At 43.8% G+C, this 22,836-nt stretch overlaps 1 protein-coding gene across 7 annotated transcripts in view; it reads left to right on the top strand.

The window, feature by feature from the left end:
* Nucleotides 1-22,836, top strand: part of GRIN2B (glutamate ionotropic receptor NMDA type subunit 2B) — a 366,073-nt gene that overhangs the window by 21,859 nt on the left and 321,378 nt on the right. Inside the window, exon 2 of one of the 7 annotated variants that reach the window (XM_053252650.1) lies at nucleotides 7,793-7,954. The exons of 5 other annotated variants lie outside the window; for them this stretch is intronic. The gene's annotated coding sequence lies outside the window, so the exon portion shown is untranslated. Of the gene's footprint in view, nucleotides 1-7,792; nucleotides 7,955-22,836 lie in introns of those variants that run through there. One more of the 7 variants, XM_053252654.1, reaches the window with a different exon arrangement.

Raw genomic sequence — 22,836 nt, 5'->3', positions numbered from 1 at the left:
CAAAGACAACCACAGGGCTCACACAGTGGATGCCAGGAGTCGAAACCGACTCGACGGCACACTTTACTTTACCTTTAGACAAAAGAGTATGGATAAATGTCATTATACTGTATGTCTAATGTCCCTGCCATCTAATGGTGCAGTGGGGAAATAACTTGCCTAGGGAGCAAGAGGTTGCTGGTTTGAATCCCCGCTGGTATGTTTCCCAGACTATGGGTAACACCTCTATCATGCAGCAGCGATATGGAAAGATGCTGAAAGGCAACATCTTCTACTGTGCTGGAGATGGCAATGGTAAACCCCTCCTGTATTCTACCAAAAAAACCCCACATGGGTCTGTACTCTCCAGGAGTCTACACTGAACTTGACGGCACAACATTACTTTACTAATGTCCCTGCACTATGTGCACCATAAAATCAATTGAAAAAGTTAGTTTTGCAACATGGATTAGTTTTGTATGTGTTCAGGGAAGTTTTATTTTATGAGTGTAACCTTCCTTCTAGCCAACTTGTTCATATAAAATGCACACTTGGGAGGTGAAGCTGACTTAATTGTGCTGAAAGTCAGAATGAGTGTGGTATAGTAATAAGAGTATTGGGTTTGGACTGAGGAGACCCAGGTTCAGCTTGTTATGTAGCCATGAAACTAGCTGGATGACCTTAGACCAATCCCTGTCTTTCAGCCAAACTATGAAGAGGGACTGATTGAAGATGACCTTCCAGTTCGTGGACTTTAGTGACTTTGTACATTGTCTGGTACAGAAGCAGATGGAAGATGTTTAGTGGCACTTGTTCACTCTTGTGAAGTTTTCTTTTTCTATGTTTGTTACAGATTAGTACATTGCATTTATGGAATTTATGAGAAATATCTTTGAAATGCACTGTGGCAGAGGGAATGCACATATTAATTCATGACAGTAACAGCTGTATGCATGCGTGCATTAAGCATGTAGAAGAGCTTGCCCGTATACAGCAATGTGCTTATTTCTTGCTTGGGCTGTAATCCTGTGGGGTCACTGTCTACTGCATTCAGTGGGCCAGATACCTGGGGAAATTCTCCAGTGTTAGATGTGGTTGTACATCTGAAACATCTGAGAATGATAATCTCCCCAAGGGAGAGCCTAATGAAAGTGACAAAATGACACATCTGTTCTTTTGGTTTTGCACTTCACTTGCTTCTATTCCCTGTACAAATTGAAGCTGAATTAATCTGTAATTCACAATGACTACACAAATGTCCATATAGTGTCCTGAAATTTGGAATACCAGCATATTAAGCAACAAACCATTCACCCTGCACATTACAGAACAGTAATCTTCCCACTCTACATTGGGCAATGATGGATAGGTTAAAAGAAAGTCTGAGGAAATGCAAGAGGGATACAAGTTGTATATGTGAGTAAGCTACAGTATTGGGTTCTCCTGGGGCTCTGATGATTAGAAGAGGTTTTCAAGACCAGATGTCAGAGAAAGTGGCTGTCAATGTGGCATTTTGAAAATAACAGCTGACCAGGCTGTATGTGAAAGTTGCTGTTACTTTCTGAAGCAGTCTCATACTTTTTTCAAGCATATGGCAGCTGTGTCAGGAATAATAGTGTGTGTGTGTGTGTGTGTGTGTGTGTGTGTGTGTGTGTGTACACACACACACACACACACACACATCTCAGATGGGGACAGGTGACGTCTGAGAAAGAAATGAAAGAGGACAGTTTTGTAAAATAAGATTTAAAAATATTTGTCTTTGTGCTCTGCAGTAAAATAAGTAATGTGGAACTCAGCCCCCTTTGATTGGAAAGCTTCCCCCTTGATATATATGAAGCTTGACGTTTTCTAGATTTCAGCCCTGTGTCACTATATGTTGTAGGTGAATTTCTTCAGTTGCCCTTCCGTGCAGCAACCCTAACACCATCTATTCTAAGAATGGATGTGATCTAGTTTACACAGAAATGACCTTGGTTCCATTTTGAACTTCTATAGCTGCCTTATACTGAGTCAGACCATTTGTCCACCTGGCCCAGTACTGTCGACAGCAGCTCTCTGAGGTCTTTGGCAAAGGTGCTTCCCAGCCCTACTGCCCAAGGTCCTTTGAGTAGAGTTGGAAACTAGGGCCATCTACACATAAAGCATAGGTTCCGTCAATTAGCTATAGTCCCTCTGAGCTGCAGGTATGCGTCATTTAATTTTTCACATTTTGCTTCAGGCAGTTCTAAACACAGGTTCCAAACTAACTTCAGAACAGACTTTTTAAATTTTATTTTATTTTATTTTATTTTTTAAACATTTCTATACCACCTTTTATCCTGAGACTCAAGGCAGTGCTTCAGAATGCAGGCTTGAGAGATTCAGTGTTCAACTTACAGAGAGGCTACAGACCTCTGCCTCCTTAGCTTTTGTGATGCTCCCCTGAGCTGCAGTTTTTAGCTGAGAGGCTATAGGCCCATTCACACATTATGTTCAACACTCATTTGTAGAATGTACACAGGTACAGATCTGTACAGAGGTACAGCCATGCATATGTTATGTTGATCGCAGGTACAGAAGTACATTTCCTATCTGTACCATACATTTGAAGGGCCTGCATCCAGATTCATTTTAAAATGAACACAGATACAGTCATTCACACAAACACACGTACAGGTGTACAGACATCTGTACACTTGTACACATAATGTCTGAATTGGACTTATGACTTCTGTAAAATTAGAGGAAGTCAGAGAATCAGGCTTGTGGATTTCATCAAGGTCCTCCTGTCTCTTCCTGACTCCCAAAATCCAAATACTGTTCAGAGTCCAGTAACGATGTTGCTAAAGTTGAAAATTGTGGAATTTGGAGTACTCTAGTTTATAATTTCCAAGCTAATTGCAAAGTAAGTCTGCATTTCTCAGAAGGTCCTCTTCAGCTTGTAATGATATTTTGATCCTGGTCCCAGCATCAGTGGCTGTTGTATTTCTGTTTCCCACTGCAACTTATCTTGAACAAGAAGCAATGAGAAGAGTTGCTACTGTGTGGCCTTCATTAGGCCTTATTTTTACTAAGGCACTCATTATTCTGCTGCATTGTTCCAAGGCTGATAGATGCTGTGGCAGCAGCCTTCTAATCACTGCTGCCATGTAAGTTTCAACTGGAAAGGGAAGGCAGGAGCAATTAAGCGGGTTACCTGCTTTGACTAAACCGGACTCGGCTGCGAGCCTGCTAAGTCTCACGATCGATGGGAAGCGGGCTAAGTAAGCACCCTTAGCCCGCTTTCCACTGATCGTGAGAATAGCTTCACTGTGTTTTTATTATATGTTTTAATCTTCTGTTGTGAGCCACCCAGAGAACAATTTGTTATTGGGTGGCTAACAAATAAAGATGATGATGATGATGATTACTGTTATTATTTTCTCTCTGCCTGTCCAGTGCTGTGCAAGCCCTGTGCATGGTTCATTTCCTGGCTTCTTGTGAAGATGGAGCTCTTACTCTGCCTTGTAAGCCTGCAGAGCATGTCAGCCACTGCAATCCTAACTAAATTTACTAGAGGAAGTCCTATTGAAATTTAGTAGTCTTTGGAGGAACTTCTGAGTAGTACTTTGGAATAATTTAGTCAGGATGTGAGCTAATAATAATTGATTGGTGTGGGGGGGTCATACTTCAAAGGACTTTGGCTCAGGCTCTCAGTGTGTGTTAGAAAATGAAATAAAGCCAGAGATGCCTCTAGGATCAAGCTGCCTTTCTCCATGTCTGGCCTGTTCTTGCCCTTCTGCCATTCTTGCCCTTCTGCATCTGTAGTTTCTCATAATTATGGTATTTCAGAGTTTTCTTCCCTGCCTATGTAAGTTTCTTTCCTATGTAATTTTTATTTCTTTATTTGGCTCAGGTCTTCTCATTACAGCTGGAGAAGCAACCCACAATAGTCAAGGTCTGGGGCATTGTTAGGTGCTTAAGAGATCTGGGTCCCAGGCCCATAGCCTCTCTTTTGATAATTACACTCAGTCACAACACCCCAATAAAAATTATATATGTTTTTTAAGGTCTCTAATATTCTAATACTGCATGTATGAAGGTTGAAGCAGCAGAGAGCTAAGTGACACTAGGAGCTGTCTCTCACGCTCTGTGCAGGTGTCTCTTCTTTCTGGAAGAGGTTATGGAGGAGGAAGGTGGCTGCTGAGATCTGGGGCTCCAAGCAGTTGACTGAGGCTGGTCTCACGACCTCACAAAAGTGGGCTAAGGGAACCCAGCCCACTTTTGGGAGGTTGTGTGCTGCAACGGGAGCCGTGTGGGTCCTAGCACCAAACCTCCCCAAATACCCCTCCCCTTAAATGAGGTTAGTGGAGCGGGCAATGTGGCGACTCATGAGGAGACACCCCCCCAACCGGGAGGCTACAGCAAACCTCCCAGCCTTGGGGGGTCTTTCCAGAATGCCCCGCACACTCATGTGGGGCATTCTGGGACTGCTGGGGGCCGAGTGGCCCCCGATCCCTGCTGCCCCTACTGGCTCTGTGACAGAGCTGGTAACAGTGTGGGGGGCTGATCTGGCTGCCGAGGGTGAGCTCTCTGCTCGTCTGCGGGGAGAGCAGGTCCACTCTCCTCGCAGAGCCTAATTAGACTCTACACACGGATCATGTGTAGAACCTCACTGGGTGTCCTCCCATGCCCCAAGAGCTGCCCTCTAATGATGCCCTTGATCATGGTTTACTATTCTTGTATTTTCTATTTAAAATGACCAAGCATGGTTTCATTATTGAGGACTTAGCCCTGCCCAGCTAACTAGCCATATTCCTTCACCAGCTTTTAGCTGGTGCCAACTAGACACAAAAAATACTGCTGCTTTAAGAGTTTTGTGCCACAGAAATGCAGACAGACAGCTGAGCACACCCCATTAAGTTCCTAGATTGCGTTCCTACCAATAGCAATTCTCACAAAAGTCCCATTGATTTTAATGGAAGTGAGGTGTGTGTAACCATCTAGGATGGCAGCCAAATTGAGTCAGGATGGCTTTGAAGTTCAAAGTGCACCAGGAGAATAAGCAAGATAAGGGTGTTAAAGAGGAGGGAGATTTTCATTCAGAGCTAACAGTTTAATGAGCCTTGATGTGTATGCAGATGAGCTAAGCTGTAGCTCATATATTTGCTTTACGCCTGTTGGCTTTGTGCTAGGTATGCTGGAGGGTGTTTTAAAATCATTGACTTACACAAACGGTGCTGCATCATGTCTTCCCCAGCTATGCCTAGTATTTACAGCATTCTCTATGTCTGAAGCAGTGATATTTGAAGCAGTGAGTGTCAAGGTGTTATTGACACCCACAGTTTCAAAGCTATGGAAAATGTATTTGTTAAACTCACACACACACGCGCGCGCGTGCGATAAGGAAATATCTCCATCAAGGATATTTTATTATTTACATGGTCCATGCTCAGGATTCATCATAGATTGGCTAATCTAGAGCAAAGGTGGTGTAGTGGTTTGAGAGACTAGGATTTGGGAGACCTATGCTCAAAGTCCCACTCAGCTATGAAGCTCTCTTGGTGACATTGGGCTAATATCTGTCTCCCAGGCTAAACCACCTCACAGGGTTAGTGGGAAGGGGCTGAACATGTACATTGCCCTAAGCTGCTTGAGGGAAGAGTGGGATAAAAATATTCTTAATAGTAGCTCTGCTGCTCGTCTTTTCAAAGAATTCTTCATCAGTGTGGTGATTATTTAAATCTAAACAGGGGCGTAGCTATAATTGAATAAAAGGGTTCAAAGAACACGGGCCCCCAGCTCCTGAGGGCCCTCCAGCTCCACCCCTCCCTATTATCTTAATTATGTCCCTCACTCTGGGGGGGCCACCAGAGAGAGGGATGAACACGGCCCGCTTTCCCCTACCTACGCCCCTGAATCTAAACCTGGGATGTTGGGTTCAGTCCCCACCTTAGACCTGACTTATTGGGCTGACTTGAGCAAATTGCTATATTTCTCCCTTCCTCAATTCTCATTTATAAAATGGGTACTTTAAGACTAGAGAGCCAGTATGGTATAGTGGTTAGAGTGTTAGACTAGGACCAAAGATACCCGCGTTCAAATCCCTGTTCAGCCATGAAACTCACTGGGTGACTTTGGGCCGGTCACTTATCTCTTGGCCCAACCTACGTCACAGGGTTGTTGTGAGGATAAACATAATAATGTACACAACTATGGGCTCCTCAGAGGAAATGTGGGATATAAATGAATGAATACATAAATACAGACCTGAGAGTTCTGCTGATCAAGCTGTTTACTGGTACAGAGGAGGAAAACCAAGAAATATATGTAAAAATCTTTACAACTGAAGTGAAAAAAGAATCTGACAGGACTGGGCTTGAATAATCCTAGAATAGCACTGTTGCTTTGATCAGGTCTTCATTGGAATAATAGCCTTCAGCTCTCGGATCTAACACTGCATTCCTCAACCTTTACTTTAGTCCATGCTTCAGAACTGTAACAGACTTGTTTCTTGTGGGATTCAGATGGCAAGACTCTTGCAATGCATGTGCCAGCACTGGTATTAGTACTGTTATTAGTACACCACAACTGGGTTGCAAACCCTTTTCTAATTTAAGTTCTTTGAGAATAGTGGCAACCTTCACCACATTCTAAGCATTTTTGTGCTAGTAAAGCATATTATGGAATCAGACAATTAAAGATGTTTTCCAATTTATTATTATTAATCATTATTATTCCTAAAGCACCAGCAGCATGCTGGCTATATTCCTAGAGTTGCTTTATTATAGTTTAGCAGACTAATTTGGCAATTTCCTGACTAGGAGGGAGAAATATTCTAGAGGTACCTTTTGAATGTAAAGAAAATGATAAGAAAACATTTTATTTAGTCCATGCTTGAGTACAGAGTTGTAGCAGATACTGTTTCTCATCTGTGCATGAAATCTGGAATTTAAAGATTCAGTGATGCAAGATGCAGGTTTAAAAGACTTAATTATAGATGTGACTTTAAAGATGTGTTCATATTGAAACTGGCTAAATGTCGCACTTCCTTTCTTTTCCACGAAGTTCCAGCCCCTCACTTCCTACCCAGCTGGTGGAGGAATGCTGGTCTTGTGGTAGCAAGCATGTATTGTTTATTTGCTAAGCAGAGTCCATCTTCATTTGTATTTGGATGGGAGACTACATGTAATTGCTGTAAGTCGATATTCCCCCTTAGGGGATGGGGCCATAGCTCAGTGGAAGAGCATCTCCATGTTTGCATGCAGAAGGTCCAGGGTTTGCTCCCTGACATCTCCAGGAAGGGCTGGGAGAGACTCCTGCCTGCAACTTTGGAGAGCTGCTGCCAGTCTGAGCTGGATGGACCAATGGTCTGACTTGGTATAAGGCAGCTCCTTATGTTTCTATGGGTTACCTTATCACTGGGGCTGAGGGAGAGGAAGACTGTTTCCCACCAAACTCTGCTATGGGGATGAACCAGGATAGACTTCCTTCCTTCCTTCCTTCCACCTCCCTTTTGCTTGGCAGGAGAAAGGAAGCAAGCAAGTCCATCCCCAGGTCATTGTGCAGCTTGGGTACAACCCTTCTCTGTTGCTTCACTGACTTGTGTCCTGCATAGCTGGAACAGCAAGGAAAGGGAGCAATAGTGGGAGTTGATGTGGCACAGATCCTCATTTTTCCTCGCCTGGTTACTTCGTAATGTTCAAGCATGACAAGGAGACAGAAGTTATATACAATTCCTCAAGAAGGAAATGAAGTGACTTGGGCCTTTAATGTAACTGCTTTGTTAAGAATGCTTGATATCTAGGAAACAGTGTGTTTGCTGAGAAGGGTTTTCTTTCTTTTGCATCAGATACTAAAGCAGCAATATTGAGAGAGTGCAGGATGAAGCAAAGCAAATTATTGCAGAACCAACAAAAAAAAGCTATAGCGCTTGCAAGTTGACTCTTCGCTGCTATCCAGTAATCAAATATGTTCCTGTGTCGCCAGATGTAGGGGATCATCATTTGGCAAGGTAGGATAAGACAGAACCTACTAGTGCTTGCAGGAGCTTCTCTAGTAAATCTTTCCCTATTGTTACTAATGTGCAATTGGATATGGTGTGTGAATGATTTTGCAGCGCAGCAGTCATGGGTGAGGGAGTTCAGTCTGCATGCCCAGCGCAGACAGGGCAATCATCTGCGGGGGAGGTAAGTTTTTACAGCCTTCCTTCCCACGCACCCAAAGCCCTTTCTCACTGATAGTAAGAAAGGGCTCCTTAACTCAGAATCCTTCCTATGAGACATTGAGGTTGTTCTCGCAACTGGGCGGGTGGGGCAGCGGGCGGGCAGTGGGGAAGGGTGCTTAAACTGACCTTCCCCGCAGGTGATTGCTGAGTTTTCACTGGGCATGCTGATCGTGTGCCCAGACAGTTGCTATCTGCCCCAGACAGCGCGGAGGTTTGGGGTCAGGATGCATTGTCCCAGCCCCTGGAACCCCCCCAATGCACAGAGCAAGTTCATGGTACATTGTGGGGATCATCACGGCGATGGGTGGCTGCCCATCAGTGTTACAGCACCAGCTGCAAGCAGCTGGTTCTACACACGGCCAGGGAAACGTGGTGCCCCATTAACCCTGTTTAAGAGATGGGATCCCTAGCCAGTTGGCTCCCACAGGGTTCCCACTGGCAGGCAAGCCCAGGCTTAGCTGTCTTCGCCCGGTCTTGGCTGCTTGTGAGCACAGCCTTATTACTTTTCTGAGCTGGGTTGCTTCCGTTTGGCTAATGTGAGGTTTTTCATCAAACACATTGAGGCTATTCACACGAGCAGCAGAAACCGGGCTAAGGGAGCCCAGCCCAGTTTCTGCTGCGCTTTTGAACCACTGCGAGCTGTGTGGTTCCTGGTGGCGGCAAGCCTGCTTAAATAGCCCACCACTTAACCCAGGTTTGGGGTGTGAGCATGCCCAAACACCAGGTCATTTGATGGTGTGTCAGTCGCGGCTGACACACTGGGGGGGCGGGGCTCGCAGTAGTGCACTGCACACTTGCACGGTGCATTATTGGGGCTCCAGGGGGTGGGGCACCGTGACACTTTCCTGCACCCAACCCCCGGTGTGACCAGGCGAGGCATAGTGAGGTGTGGGCAGCCGGCAAGAGAGCTGCCGCTCATCTGGGCGGGTGATCCGCCCACCCAGAGGCTTCTCTGTGATCATCTGTGGGGAGGTAAGCACTTTTGGGCTTCCTCCCCGCAGAAGAGGGTAGCCCTTCTCAAGGATCGTGAGAATAGCCTCAGTGAATAATTCTTTATTTGCTATGTTGCTTAATATTTATTTAATTATACATTAATATCCTGCTCTTCCTCCAAGGAGCCCAGAGTGGTGTACAGGTTATATTTATTCTCATAACAACTCTTTGAAGTAGGTTAGACTGAGAGATAAGAGAATTGTATGCAGAGTCACTCAATGAGTTTCATGGCTGAATGAGGATTTGAACTCTGGTTTCATCAGTTCTAGTCCAACACTCTAACCACTATATCGCTTTGGCTTTCATGCATTTCTCCCCACTTAAAATAATCCAATTTTTTCTGAAACAATTAACTTGTTCTTATGTTAAAAATAGTCACCATCTTTTGCCCTCATCCCTTAAACGCACATTAATTAAAACAACATGGGCTGTATGGAATTTGAAGGGAACCTCATGGAAAGGGAAGGGGGTTGGATTCGGCCCTGGCATCTGAAGTTTCTTATCTTTGCTAGAAGCGTTTCTATGCAGTCTTAAGCAATGGAAATGAGCATTTGGATTTCAGTGTTGTGCCATTGCCTTGTGACCATTCTGGGAATGTAGATGTAGGAAAAGTAATTCAATCACTTGACAACAATCTGTGGTAATGTAAGGCTACCATGCAGCTGAAGCCACAAAATACTGTCTTGGATAATAGCTTGTATGTACAGTTTCTTAAGCATTGGATTGATCAAAACTGTGATCTGTTAGCAGTACTATACAAGCGAGGCTCGGAAACTATGCAGAAGGTTTTTTTTACAAGTATAATAGGCAGTGGACAGATGCAGGCCAACTGAATAGCTGGTGACAAAGGGAGAGGAGATTTTCGCAGCTTATTGAACTTTCATAGGCAGTAAATTCCCTTGATTTCCAGAACAGCCTAGAGTATGATGGAATTAAGGAAATGGCCAATAAATTTCCATGCATAAGCAGTAGAAGTGCCTAGGACAGGGGTTTAAATGAATTAACAATGCTTTGTCTTTGCTAGGGTGAGCAGAAGAGTTATGATGGAATCTGTCATGTTTCAATAGACCTTGCCTTCGGCATTACCCTGCCTTCTTATATTCTCTAGTGGGACAATATAGGAGGAATGCAATCTGGAGAGGGAAGAGCACTATCTTCTGCATAGTTACTTGGACATGAGTCTCATTCTGTTCAACAGGGCTTATTCTCCAGTGTAGTTAAGATTGCAGCCATTATTTTCTTGGAAAATGGGTCAGGGTTTGGATAGGCAAGGGATCAGTTTCCAAATTGCATCTCATGAAGGCTGATAAATGCTAAAAGCTCTGCAATCACTAGGGGGAGAAATTTAGCAGTTCCTTCACATGTAGGTTTCTTCACATTGAAACTGAAGAAGAACTTTCTACAAAGGGGTGTGTAGCCATTCATTCCTTGTGTTGTGTGTGTCTCTTAATAGCTATACATAACTATAGCCTAACTGTTTCAGGGAGGAAGAGATAGAGAAGCAATCCATGTGATTTTGGGTTTAAAGAATGCTGAAAATATCTTCCCTCCCTCCCTTATTAAATAAATAGTTCACATTTAAGTTGCCTAATTTTAACAAGGTGGCAAAATGGAAATATATACAGGTCCATTAAAAAAATCTTATATGTTCTATATGCAGTTAGAATAAAATTCCATTGTTTTTGGGAAGTCTGGTTGCGCACCTGTTAGTCCTGGGAATGATTCTACTCACTTTGTTATGAACCAGATGATGAATATTTACATACCACTTTTAAATAAAAGTTCCCAAAGCAGTTTACATAGAGAAATAAAAATACTGTAAAGATGAATCCTCAGACCCTCATTCTAGGCAATGTAGCAAGGAATGTTCCTAGAGTTGCTAGAGACATAAATTGCCAAGAATACTTTATAAAGACTGTACATTTTGACAATATCCCATTAAAAAAACCCACCACCATCACCAAGTCCTACTTTATTTTTTAATGGTCTGTTAGTTAAGGCATATTTTTAAAAAAGAATAGATGGCAACCCTTTAGAGTTGATCCAACAGCTGCAGGGCCATCTCTCATGATTGTCGTAACCTTGCAGATGTGAACTGACCGAATCCTTATTCAAACTGGCTGCATGCTGAAGCAGGCTCTGTTACTTGTTTGGCTTGCCTATCAGTGCACAGGGATGTGACATGAAAAATTTGCGAACCTCATTGTGTGGACAGGCAAGTTGAGAAGATGACTGCTGTAACATGCTGCCATTCTGTATTTGGTTATGTGCAAAAGGTTGCAATGTGTGAATGAGTCTTATACTTGCATCACCCTGGTTCAGTTCTATAAGGAACTTAGTGAGGCTGTTCTCACCCAGGCAAAGTCGGGCTAACAAAGCCAAGCCCGGTCCATCCGGTGCATGAGAACCGCCAGGATCGGGCCAGATCCCCACAGCGTCTCAGTGGCAAACCCGCCAAGCCAGCCACCCTCCTAAATGAAGTTAAGAGACCAAGCACTCTCTTTACCCCGTTTTTGTAATCGTCTGCCAGCTCCGGCTGGCAGACTAAGGGGCTCCAGTCCGGCTTTGGGGAGGGGGGGATCTCCACAATACGCTGCACACTCATGTGGTGCATTATGGGGGCCGGGGTGGGTGGGGCAACATCTCCCAGCACCCCATTGAGGCAGCTGCACATCTGAGTGCGCGATCTCCATGCCCAGACTCTCAACAAGGATTTTCTGCAGGGAGGTAAGTTTTTTTTTTTTTAAGGCTTCCTCCCCACTGACCTTGCAGCCCTTTCTCACCAATTATGAGAAAGGGCTCAGTATTTGCCATTCATCATGAAACCACAGACTGTCTTAGTAGAAGCCACCAAAGGTGACTTTGAATAGACCCAAACCAGGATTGAGTTCATCAGTATTAACGCTAGTACAGGTTGAGTATCCCTTATCCAAACTGCTTGGGACCAGAAGTGTTCTGGATTTTGGACTTTTCTGGATTTTGGAATATTTGCATATTTGTAATGAGATACCTTGGGCATGGGATCCAAGTCCAAACACAAAAGGTTACTGTACACTGTATTTTATTTTTTTAGGTTTTATTTATAGTATAAAAATGAATAAGCATTGAATTTACGATAACTACAGGTAGCTGTAAATGTAATGAAAACTAAGCCGCAACGAGTTGGTGCTGTGGGCGCATGCCGTGGTGGTTTCCAGATTTTGGATGTCCGGATTAGGGATACTCAACCTGTACTTCAGACCTAAAGTAGACACTGCCAAAAGATTATTTAAGAATTCAGGCCTGTGGGTTATTGAAGTAGAGGAACCAAGAGCAGCTGGAAACTGGCTGAAAAACTCTCTAAATAGTGCTTGGGCAGTGTTCTTCATTGTAAGGCCCAGGGGCCAGTGGTAGCCTCCCCATCAGTCCTAAGTGCGGCCCCCTGACTCATTGTTTATTGGGCTTGTGCAAAGCTTTGCTTGGAGCAGATTACTCTGCAGAGCCCCCCGGCACCATGTGGAGGTGACTGTTCTCACCATGCAGTGTTATGCTCTGCCAAATACCAGTGGGCTTCTTGTACGGTAAGTGGATCGCTCTTGAGCCTCTGGCCTGCACCATCTTGGAAAGTGTGCATGGAGTGCTGGGAAATGTAGCCCTTCCCAGTGCTTTGCCCATAGAGCTCTTAAGAGGGGTATCCCTCTCTCTTCATGCTGTTGGAGATGAACTTCCAGTGCATCGACCTTTTGCACCAACTGTCCTAATGTCCACTAGGGGCATTGGGAGTAGGGACAGTGAGTAAGGGTCTCCCTATCTGTCCCTACTCTATGACCCCTGAACTGACTCTGCAGCACTTCCTGTGCTGAGTCACAATCCTTCCTTTCCTCCTAGAGAGCAGATGGAAACATCTCTCTCTCTGTTCTTACCTATCCATTATGTAGTCCTTTAGATTAGATATAGGTCTTTCCTATCTAAGTGTATTTAACCAATCAATATTTAGTGTTTAGTCATACAAGGATCTCCATGTGTTTTCTCTAAATAGCTGCAATATCCAAACCATCCTCTGCTACCTACTTTGTAACTTGAGTGTGTGCTCATCCCTTAGTGCTCTGCTGTTTTACCTATTGTTGTGGGTAAAAATCAACAACCTCTAACACAAGCCCCCACCACTGAGAAAAGTGCAGCACTATGTGAAAATCAGTGCAGTGGGAAATGACCCTTGCATTTAAGAGGTTTTTTTGTTCTGTTGCCAAAGTGGTCTCCACTTGAAAAGCAGTGAAGATCACTAGTGTAGACATCCACTTTCTTTTAGCTCACTTAGAAACAGCTAGCATACTAGCATGGACCAGAGTGACAGGCATCTGTTTGGGAAAGTTAGAATCTTCTTTAGACTATCCTAAGTGGAACCTTCGATACCCAGCATTTAATTACAGGGATTCAGGCAAACAAAACAACCATGCAATTGGTGGAGGAGGGGGTTGGGAAAGACATTGCTAACTATTATTCTTTGCCCTACAATTGATAATAGAGTGAGGATGGACTCAAGACTTTTGTTATTGGACCACTGGAGCTGCACTTCTAATTTCTCCAGAGTTTATGAGTCTAGTTCAATAAAAGCAAAGTTTGTTTCTCATCAAAACAACAAAGTAGGATTAGGGATTGCCACATCCCTGGATCAGCTAGTATGAAAGGTATCCCATCTGAAATCACAAAGCATGGATCTCTACCCACACTTGCCCTTTTTGCAAAAGTATTTTTTAAAAGGCTGGCTTCATAATACTAAGACATCCTGTCTCTGAAACTAATATTTTCCTTTCCTTTATTGGATCAGAGTGCGGATTGAGTTGTAACCAGTCTTAGCTCTCTTAATCTTGAAATAATATCCTATGCACAAATAAGTATCATTTAACTGTGTGGGACTGTAGTGATTGGAAGGATTTGAGGGAGGACTTGGCCTTAGTTAGAGCAATTGCTGGGCAGGTGGGCCTTTCCTAATAAGGGGGAAAGCCCAGGAAAATCAACTTTGTTCTGTTTGTTCGTTCTGTCCCAAGAGTGCCCTGAGGAAGCAGTTCACTGAGAAACTGCTGGAGGGATGGGAAGGCCACAGCCTGAGAGGCTGGAGACAGCAGGAAGACCCCTGCTTGTGAGTAATAAGACTGGGACCAGTTCAGTTAGATGCACGAGGGAGGTTATTTCCCTATATTGTATTGCTTGAATCTGAGTTGCCTGGTTAATAAAAACTTTCTCTTACAATCTGCTTTATGAAGAGACAGTTGTTCTTATTGCATACTATTGTTTCTCTTTTAAGCTAATAATAAACTCTTGTTGGTGAAGTGAAGTCTGCTACTCTTCATTTTGGGTCTTCCTTAGTCACACACCTCTGGAGCCCTAGGAATGCTGAGCCCCTTCTAGGGAGGGTTTTTCCACTTTGCACCCCTCCTCAGGAATATCTCTCTCTCACACACACACACACACTCACTCACTCACTCACCTAGGTGAACTACCCCAACCCCCGGCTCTGATAGAAACTATGACAGGGACCCGCTAGTAAGCATACGTAGGGTTGAACAAATGCACCCTTAGTTATGCAGATTACACTTGTCAAAGACAGGATGGATGATAACCAATATATGTATCCTATCTGTAGTGTTTGTCCAGAAATTATACTGCAGTACTGGATATTGAATTCCAAAGGTTTGCTTCCACTCCAGGAAGGAATGCATGCATTCACTGAGGCTCTACACATGATTGGTGTGTAGAGCCAGGAAGGATTTGGAGGGGAGAGTGAGTCAAGCCCGCTCTCGCCACAGATGATCAGAGGTCAAGCCTTGGGTAGCCGGATTGGCCACCCACACGACTACCAGCTCTGTCACAGAGCTGGTGGCCACCCACATGACCAGCTTTGTCATAGAGCTGGTAGGGCCCCAGGATGCCCTGCATGAGTACATGGGGAATTCGGGGGGGGGACCCCGACACCAGGAGGCTTGTTGTTGCCTCCTAGTTGGGTGTCTACTCATGTTCCACTGACTTTGTTTAATGGGGAGTGTGTGCGGGGCAGATTAGGTGGGCTAGCTGCCGGGAGCCGCACAGCTCCCAGCGGTTCACACGTGTGGAGGAAACTGGGTTGGGCTCCTTTAGCCCGGTTTCCTCTGTGCATGTGAATAGTCTCACTGATAGTTTGACTAGGCATGTAGGTGGGCAAGCTGTGGGGGCAAGTGCCATAGGCAGCTTGTACCATATGTACTCCTGAACAGGAGCAGTAGGGGACATGGACTTAACTACAGCATAATGTAAGGCCTGCACAACAGCCTGCCTCTTTGGGAATGGGACTGTAGCTCAGTGGCAGAGCACCTGCTTTGTGTGCATAAAGTTCCAGGTTCAAATTCAATCCGTGGCATCTCCATAAAGGGCTAGGAAGACCTGTTTCAAACCCTAGAGAGCTGCTGCTGGTCAGGGCAGACAATATTGACATGGATGGTCAATGATCTGACCCCGCAGCAGGCAATTCCATATATTCATATGATTGGTGAACTGTTGCCTGCCCTGCAACTCAGATTGTAGACAAAACCCCTCTAATGCTTTTGAGGTTGCATCAGTAGGGGCTTGTTTGTGTCATAGTCCGTCTGGGTCATGCTGGCCATTCAAGAGCCACATTGCATTAATGGTGCAGTCCCAGATCCCTTTGCCTCCCACCACTGTGTGGGAGTGTGGGCCCCCTCTTCTTGTCAGTATTCCATTCCCCATGAGCGGCCACTGGGTTGCATATACACTGTGACACACAGGATTTGTGACACATTTGCTAAAAAGATTATCTACCACTGACTTGGGGCCTGAGAGGCCAAAAAAGTTGTTTAGCTATGGCTGTTGATGGGCTCATACACATGCCCATTGTAATGTAGGTTTGAAGACTGCAACAGAGAACAAATGATGTGGTTTTGAGTGGAGTCCAAATGGCCAGACAGAAAGACAAAATCTATTATATACAAGTCCATTACTGTCTCAGACTATTGGAGAGCCTATCTTTTTTCAGGATTAGATAGGAAAGATAGGATACTATAGCAATCCCATGTTCCTTTGCCATATAAATTTCCCCCCTATTAAGCCTTTCCCCCATTTTCACTTAAAGGGACACCAGTTGTTTGAAAAGCTAAATACAGTTTTATCAGTGCTTAACTTGCTTTGGATGTTCTGTCCCCATATTTCATTCTGCCACTTTTTGCCTTGTTCAGCAAAGAGAAGCGATTTTAACCCTGAGAGCATGGTGAAATTCCCTTGGGTGCTGTTATCACCTCAGACTCCTTCAGAGAGAAGCACTTAAGAGAACACCCATGAGACAGCAGAGATGAAAAGCAGAATTGATTGAAAGGATTTGAGGTGTCTCTTGATCGGAACTTGATCCTCAAGCAGCAGAGAAGGAAGTTAAATGCTCTGGCTGGTTTGTCGATGTTAGGATGAATGCATCAGGGATCCATCTGCGAATGCCCTGTTTACTGTACACCATTTCAGGACTGGAGCTAAACATTGCAGGAGCAGGTGGGATGGACAGAGACCTCTCATGAGTTTCAGACCCTCCACGAACTGCTTTACATGGGCTCCCTTCTGTCTGAGTAGGCACTGGGCCCCGAGATAACTGGTGATAATTCTCTGCCACCACTACATGAAGGCTATAGGCAGAGAAGTGGTCTCAGGGATCAGCAATGGGTTCTTTCGAGGCCCTGAGCCCTTGGCAGCTGTTGACCCTTGACACCAGCTCTGGGGATGGAGGTAGGTCCAAAGAGGAAGTGTTCCCTGTATATCTTGTGTGCTTTTTACAAGGTATGCAAACAGAAATATTGTAATGGGAAACACACACTAAATTCCAATCCCTGTGTCTCCTGATGTTGTTCTTCAGTAAATTTGCATTATATTCTTCCTTGCAGTTGTGTTTTTAGCTTCACAGCCACACTGTGATGTGGGTGATGTTAGGAGAGAGTGATTTGTCCACTAATCTTCAGAGTTTGAACCTGGGCTTTCATGTTCAAATCCGACATTCAGTGGCATTCCCTAAGTAATGACAGAGGCCACACAGCTAGTTATGCATAAATGTTTCTTGTCTCCTTGTGAATCCTAGCATGATAGTCAAACCAGATGTGACACTGAACACATCAGGCATGAATTTGTCCCTTAACTAAAATTGCAACTAAGGGAGGAGCCCTGATTAGAATTCTACATGCTATCTCCTGTGGATTCTACTATGTATCTACTGTATATAGTGCCAAAACCTGAGGTGTTTAACTCTTTCCCCTTCCACTCCAGCTAACAAATTTGTTGAGGAATGACCTGTCCCTCAGAAGTACTTTCCTGATTGGTTTATAGCACAGTAGATAGGTAATTGTTACTCATTTGTTTCACAAAATTGAGATACATTCCTTCTGCATTTACAGCAAACGACTATTATTTTGATCATGGGAGTGCTCTGGTGCTATTGCAGAGATGTGTGACTGTGATTGCATCAGTGCTCTGGACCTTTTGATACCGCAAATGTTGTTATATGCCTGCACCACATTGCACATTTTTATTTTAGTTTTAAATATTTTTGTCTTTCTTTTAAGAAAATGTCCTTGGAGGGCGCTGTGTGCCTGTGCTATGCTGCCTCAATTCTAGGACACTCATTCAGTGCTAGTTTGAAAAGCAGCAAGGCTATCCTTTCCTCAACATACCACCCTAGCATTTCAGGTACTTTTCTGAGATTTTGAAATATTTTCCTTGCTGGAAGCCATCACAGGAGAGAGCTCATCCAATCCCATGTTATTTTTAAAAAGTGGTGAATCACAGCACGGCTATACACTCCCTGCAACCTGACTATCAGGTATGCTGCTCACTCATCCATAATATGGGGATCATGGGATAGCATGCTGTTGGCTTTGAATATCATGCTCTTGAATTAGGAGGATTAGCATGAGTACAACACACGGGCAATCAGCATTTCAACATTAGTGTTCCTGTGCCTTGAATACATGTGTGAATGAGGGAGGTTTGACAAATGAAGTTTTTCAAACCCCCATAGCACTGTGACATGACAAAGTGTACCTGCTGAGCCGCCTCCTTCTCCCAAATGTTAATGGCAATGTTGAAAAGTTTGCTATCTCTGCTATATAGGGCTATGAATCAAATCCATTTTTTAAACCATCTAGAAAGGCCCAGCATCTGCCTTTGTCTTTGGCATGTGCGTATGTCTTGTTCTCTGCCTCTCATGGCCGTTCCTGCTTCTCTCTCTCAAGTCCTGGGAATAGGCATCACTTGATGAACTGTCTTGAAAGACTGTGAATAGCATCTCAGCTATTTTTAGAGAAGTCATTAATTTGAAGGGGGGGAAAAACAGTCCAAGCTTTCTGGCCTTTCTTTGAATCTGTATCTACATGGGAACGTATCTGCCATCCAAAGCAGTTCTGTGCCTTCTTGTAAACAGAGTGAACATTCACAGGGTCTGTACTCTTGACACAGTTACAAACGATGTCACAAATATGAGACAAAAATGGATCCTTGCGTTGACTAACGCTGGAGCCACAGCCTCATTTTCATTTCTCAAGTGAGAAGCAGAGTGAGAAGTAATTAGCGGAAAGGAAAAAAATGGGTAAGGAAAGGTTTCCCTTTAAACCTAAAAAAGGAAACCTCAGAACCTTCAGTCTGGTACTGTGGTATGCTCTTGCTGCAGGATCTGCCCAGTGCTGCCTTTCACAAGTGCTCATGCATAATTCAAGTTTGATTTTCACGGATGTCTGTGGCATAGCAGGGGGGCGGGGTTTCTTTGGTTGAGAAAAAAACATTTGATGCAAAGCAGTCAATGTCATGATCCCATTTGTTAGGAGAATATAAAGGCTATAGGGAGGGTGAGAGAAAATTGTACCTATTTTTAGTGAATGTGGTGAGGGAGAGGGGCAAGAGGCAGACAATGTGATTTTATTCTGTTTTATTAAAAATAAAAACATTTAGAAGACCTTTTCTGTAAACCGGGGGCTCTCAAACTTGCACCCCCAGATGTTTGTTTGTTTATCTATCTATCATATTTCTATACTGCCTGAGGCACATCCCTAGGTGGTGTAAAGGTAAAGTTGAGCCGTCGAGTCAATGTCGACTCCTGGTGGACACATCAGTTAAAATACAACAACTATAAAAACAGGATAAAATGATAAAAACAATTATGATATAAAACCAATTAAAATTAATTAAAAGCCTGAGAAAACAGGTACGTCTTAAGGGTCTTTAAAAAAACAGCCAGAGATGGAGATACTCTCATTTTAACAGGGATTCCAGAGCATTCCAGAACCCTGGGGCAGCCACAGAGAAAACCCAGTCCTGAGTAGCCATCAAGTGAGCCAGTGGTAGCTGTAACCGGACCTTCCCAGATAATCTCAGTAGGTGAGAGAGTTCATAACAAAGGAGGCACTCTCTTAAATACCCTGGACCCAAGCAGTTGGGGCTTTTTAATAGGTAATAACCATTATTTATAGGTAATATTGCTTTGTATTTTGCTCAGAAACATATCGGCAGCTAGTATAATTATTTTAAGATGGGTATTATATGGTCTCTTCAGGTTATCCTGGAGACCAGTCTGGCTGCCACATCCTGCAACAGCTGTAGTTTCTGGGCTACCTGGGCCCCTGCTAACTGAGCAAAGAGGCACCTTTTAACGCGGTGATTCTCTTCATTTAGCAGGGGGAGAGCAACTGGCCCTATCCATCCCCAGCATAGCATCTCTCCAGTGGCTGTTGCTGGTCTTATGCTTCATTTTTAGATTGTGAGCACTTTGGGGACAGGAGGCCTATCTATCTATCTATCTATCTATCTATCTATCTATCTATCTATCTATCTATCTATATCTATGTAAACCGCTTTGGGAACTTTTTGTTGAAAAGTGGTATGTAAATATTAGTCTTATTTGTACAAAGGCAGCCCCGCGTAGAGTGCATTAGGTTATCAGTATATGTACCACTGTTGGACTATATTTTCCATCAGCCACAATGGCCAATAGGAGCTGGACTATGGGCCACTTTGGCTGGGGATAATGGCAGCTTTAGTCTAACAACATCTAGGGATCCAGGTTTGAGAGGTCCTGCTAGAAACTGAGCCATACTCTGCATATTTTTCTATTGACTGAATACTTTTCAGTACTGATTTGCCGATGTTCCATCTTTAACATTTATGTCCTTTAGGGCTAAATTAACAATATGTAGATTCTTCAATTGAGGCCTGCCTGCCTGTATGCAAATGCAAATAGTAACTGTGTGGGCTCTGCTTCAAATTGGGACTGTGGAGAGGAAGGGGCTTTAACTCTTTTCCACAATGCATTCCCAATTTGGACTGTGTGCCATTTTACAAGTTCCCATTGGTGCAAAAAATAAAAAAGAGATAGAAAAAAAAGAAATAGTGTACTATTGACTTATAACGAAAAATTCAAGTATGCATGAGTATAATTAATTCCATCTTGGAAATTCTGTATATGTTCATTGATTTTAAAATTTATAAAGTGATAATCTGTATGCCCTTTTAGTGTTATGTCTTTTTGAAAAGGTCACTTCTTGAACCAGTTCTGAATTCCCATCAGCCCAAATCATAAAAATATTTGTAAGATCTATGGTAGATTTGTGCTTTTGGTGTTGAAGGGCTCCTTTATGGAAGCAGAGACCCATACTGCTCCAGCGACTGCTGGGCCAGCACACAGGGCATGGCAAGTAGTGTGACTAGGGAACATTGAATGGGGTAGCCCTTTCCCCCGAGAGCTCTATGGGGGAAACCTCTGGAAAGGACTACCTCTCCCAACACTCTCTGGGCACACCACCTGTCATGCCCTGCACACCATCCCAGCCTTCACTGGGCAGTATGGGGCCCTGTTTCCTGTAAAGGAGCCCCCCTGAGCCTGAAGCTCTCAGTACTGCCTGGGGACAGTTGCACAGGGAGCAGTCTGCTCTGTGCAGTTCTGAAGGGATGTTGTGGATTTTTAAATCTTTGGATGTGCCAAAGCACAGCCCTACTAGAAATGCCTCTTTATTGGTCAGAAGGTGGCTGGGAGCAAGATGTGTTCTATATTGAGTACATGGGGAAGTGGTTCAACACTTACTCTCTGCATCATTTCCCCACCAAAAATAACCTCTAAAGTGGTTTCTTGCACCCAAAGTGATGATTGGCTGCAATGGTGATAAAAATTCTGGTCAGGAATACTGCTACGCTTTAGTTACCAGACAAGTATACGGAAATGCATCAGAACTACTATCAGTCTTTACATGCATGCTTTTGAGAGTTGGATTAAATTTACATAGACATTTATGTTGTCTCTGATTTGGCTTATGAGGGCCAATTCCCTGCCAGTTATGATGTAGCAGCATGGAGGAATTTTTCTGGACAAAGCCACTGTTATTCCTAACATCTCAGATCTTTGTTCAATTTATACCATCATTTTCTCCCTTGACCCTAGCACGGCATTGCTTAAAATAAATTATTCTCTAAATGCCTCTGACGCTGTCCCTGGTACTATACTCTAAACGAGTAAGCCATGCAACTTGAAGGTAGTTGTGACAACACAGCAGCTGTAATGATGCATTTGGAGACTGGAAGCAAGAATGGATCTCTCTCTGTTTTCCTGGCCAAGCTGAAAGAGGTGATAGGTGTGCAGCAGGTTATTGTGTGATAATGTGAGCCTGGATGTGAAAGGCAGCAAAGGATTCAGTGTATTAGGCCTTAACAAATTTTCGTTGGGTCTAGGAGCAAGCCCAAAAATCTAGGAGCCAGACAATGGACACATGACACAATTATCAGACTTAGTGATGGACATTGTGGAGGGGGAAGATAAATGGGCTTCCCTTTATCCCCTTTGTAAGTAACATAGTAAGTAACATACTTAGAAACAGGACTGTCTTGAATAAATGAATATCCTAGTCTAGGTGTCACAGTTAAATTTCTAGATGTTATGGCATGGCCCTCTTACATTACAACAGGTATCCTCAGAGGGGCTGTTGCTATAGAGAACACCCTGACTGTAAACTATTTAAGCTTTGTTAGCTTCAGTCTCTAATATTTGCTCCACTCAGAGTTAACCAGGGTCTTGATCCCCTTAACCTAAACTGCCCCTTCTTTCCAGTGCCTCTGTGGGGTTCTAGCTGGAACTGGACATTCTGCAAGAGAGGTTAGGAGCAGCCCTAACTGCTACTAATCAGCCTAAAATTAGGTTGGTGGATGGCCCAGTCTTAACACAGTGAGCTGAGTGAGGATTTCAATCTGGGTCTCCCTGTTTCTAATCTGGCACTCTAGCCACTGCACCATATTAGTTGTGTACCATTGATGCATACAGTGCTAGTGGTACCACCACTTTTTCTCTTCATCCAAGCTGCCTGCTCCAGTAACCTGTCATCATTTACATTTATTGTCTGTGAATTCCAAGAAGCAGGAGAACATCCAGGAGAACATCTAGAACCACAAAACATGGGCTGTATAGATGGGATTTAATTTAGACTGGAATAAGACATTGGTAACATTTGTGATAGGTAATAATTTCTGATGAACAAGCATGTTTTTTTTTTAATTTTGTGAATTCTGAATATTATTTCTGGGTCTGTCTCATCTGTTCCTCAGCACTGGGCAAGTGCTTTTTGAAAAGAGATCTCATTTGTAGTAACCTGCACTACAGCATCTTCCTTGGAAAAGTTCTGGTGCTTGGTTGCTCATTA

This window comes from Hemicordylus capensis, chromosome 5 (assembly GCF_027244095.1).
Source record: "Hemicordylus capensis ecotype Gifberg chromosome 5, rHemCap1.1.pri, whole genome shotgun sequence".
In the NCBI taxonomy this organism is placed as follows: domain Eukaryota; kingdom Metazoa; phylum Chordata; class Lepidosauria; order Squamata; family Cordylidae; genus Hemicordylus; species Hemicordylus capensis.
The sequence above is the reverse complement of the archived record's forward strand: the minus strand, read 5'-3'. Positions and strand labels throughout refer to the sequence as shown.